Source organism: Cebus imitator, unplaced genomic scaffold (genome assembly GCF_001604975.1).
Source record: "Cebus imitator isolate Cc_AM_T3 unplaced genomic scaffold, Cebus_imitator-1.0 Scaffold38, whole genome shotgun sequence".
In the NCBI taxonomy this organism is placed as follows: domain Eukaryota; kingdom Metazoa; phylum Chordata; class Mammalia; order Primates; family Cebidae; genus Cebus; species Cebus imitator.
The window spans coordinates 1,633,962-1,636,785 of record NW_016107353.1 but is presented as its reverse complement, the minus strand read 5'-3'; positions in this window follow the sequence as shown (position 1 = coordinate 1,636,785).

Below are 2,824 nucleotides of genomic sequence, written 5' to 3'. Positions count from 1 at the left end.
ATTTGAGACGGAGTTTTGCTCCTGTTGCCTGGGCTGGAGTGCAATGGTGCAATCTTGGCTCACTACAACCTCTGCTTCCCAGTCTCAAGTGATTCTCCTGCCTCAGCTTCCCGAGTAGCTGGGATTGCATGCATGCACCATCATGCCCGGCTAATTTTGTATTTTTAGTAGAGATGGAGTTTCTCCGTGTTGGTCAGGCTGGTCTCAAACTCCCAACCTCAGGTGATCCATCTGTGTTGGCCTCTCAAAGTGCTGAAATTACAGGCATGAGCCACCATGCCTGGCCTTGGCTTCCAGGGTTTCTGATGAGAAATCAGCTGTTAATTTTACTTAAGAACACTTGTATGTAATGAGTTGCTTTTCTCTTGCTGCTTTCAAGATGCTTTTTGTCTTTTCATAATTTCGGTTTGTTTGTTTGTTTAAATACAGATAGGGTTTTGCTCTGTTGCTCAGGCTGGAGGCAGTGGCACTATCACAGCTCACTGTAGCCTGGAATTGATCCTCATGCCTAAGCCTCCCAAGTAGATAAGACTACTGGCACATGCCACTATACTCAGCTAATTTTTTTTTTTTGTAGAGTTGGGGGTCTTGCTATGCTGACCAGGCTGATCTCAAACTACTGGCCTCAAATGTTCCTTTTGCCTTGGTCTCCCAATGTGCTAAGATTATAGGTGTGAGACAACATGCTCAGTCTTGGCTGGGTGTGGTGGCTCACGCCTGTAACCCGAACACTTTGGAGGCCAAGGCGGGCAGATCACCTGAGGTTGGGAGTTCAAGACCAGCCTGACCAACATGGTGAAACCCCATCTTTAAGAAAAAAAAAAGAAAGAAAGAAAGAAAAAAAAAACATGCTCAGTCTCTTTTAACAGTTTTTATATAACATGTCAAGGTATGGATCTCTTTGAGTTTATCCTACTGGGAGTTTATTTTCTTGGATGTGCTGGCTTTTGTTTGTTGTTGTTTTGTTTCTTTCAGATTTGAAAGGTTTTTGGCCATTATTTGTTTGAATATTCTTTCTGACCATTTTTTCTGTCTTTTCCTTCTGAGACTTCCCTTACGTGTATGTTGACACACTGTATGGTTTTCCATACGTCTCCGAAGCCCTTGTTGTTTTCCTTCAGTTCTTCAGAATGAGTAATCTCCTCAATTATTCTGTCTTCAAGTTCGCAGATTCTTTATTTGGCCCATTTTTGTTTGTCTTAGAGCAATAGAGTCTTGCTATGTGGTCCAGGATGGACTAAAACTCCTTGGCTTAAGTGATGCTCCGGCTAAAGCCTACCAAGTAGTGAAGACTAGAGGTGTGTGCCACTGTGCCTGGCTAAGTTCTTGGATTCTTTCATATGCCTGCTGAAATCGGCTGTTAAGTCTATCTAGTGATGTTTCATTTCAGTTACTTTACTTTTCAACTTCAGAACTTCTGTTTCTTTTTTAATTACTTTTTTAAAAATTGGCATAAATTACATACTTATTGTGTATAAAACGTTTTGAAATATGTATACACTGTGGAATGGCTAAATTGAGCTCATTCACATATGCATTACCTCACATATTGATTTTTTTTGTGTGGTACGAACACTTAAAATATATTCTCAGCGATTTTTTAAAAAACAGTGTATTGTTATTAACCACAGTCACCATGTTGTATAATAGATCCCTGGAGCAGGGTTTGACATTATTGCTAGTTGTTGCCATTGTTTTGTTTAGTGACTTTCCTGGACTAATTCTGTAGAGTCTATGTTCTTTGTAATGTAAAATCTCCGTTCAGTTAGTTTAATGGCCAGTTAATGATTGAACAGAGATTTTCTCAACTATCTTGAATGAGTAAGTCTTCCAAATTTTGTTGATTCACTATGCATTGTGGTATAGTTTCAATTCTCTCTCAGGCAGTTTACATCTCTCTTTAGCCTTCATTTCTTGCTTAGGAAAAGCCTTGGGGTCGGCCAGAGATAAGACATTGAGGTCTTCTCAGGTCTTTTCTGGGTAGGCACACATCATGTGCATGGCCTTATAGATTCCTAGGACTACATCAGGGTTTTCCAAATCTCCCAATGGACATCTTATTCTTCAGTTTTTCCTTTCAGTTTTTCATCAGCTTCTTGTTATCTCTAACTGTTACCAACACCTCTAGCAGCTTTGACATTAAACCACTGCCAATGATTGTCTTCAACAAGTGTCACATAGATAGGACTATTCACAAAGAGTGAGCTCTGATTCAGACCACGAGAGACAAGTTCTAAGAATGGAACTGTTCACTGAGCTGCCAGACAAGTCAAATATTGACAGTCCTCTGGGGCTGAGGCTTTTCTGAAGCTCCAAATCCATTCTTCCCCCTCCAGTAGATGCTAGTCTGTTGCTTTTCATAGCTTTTGTAACAGCATGGCTATTGGTTTTTAACCAGACTTTGAAGAGGGGTTAGAATTAGGAAAACTTAAAAACCCAAATCTCTTTGTTCTTACCAAGATTCAGCCATTTTTCTTGACTAAACACTGTTCACATTGCTGCAAGCTTGTGTTTAATTTCTAGAGTGTAAAAAATTTAATTTTGACGGGTTTTGGAGGTCTTATTGCTTTTATAGAGTAGCAAATTTTTGGAAGTCCTTATTCTACCAGTCTGAAGGTTGGAAAGATCTCCAGCTTTCATTTCTTTCTTGTTAGTATATTGCATTATTTTAAATTCATTTACTTTTATTCCATTTGTGCCGTTATTTTATTAATTTTTTTCAACTTTTCACACATAGCATTGATTTTGTCTTTATTTTAAAATGAATTTTCTTCTTCCCTGTTGATGCTGGTAAAATAAATGAATAAATAAAGTGAGTTTCTTG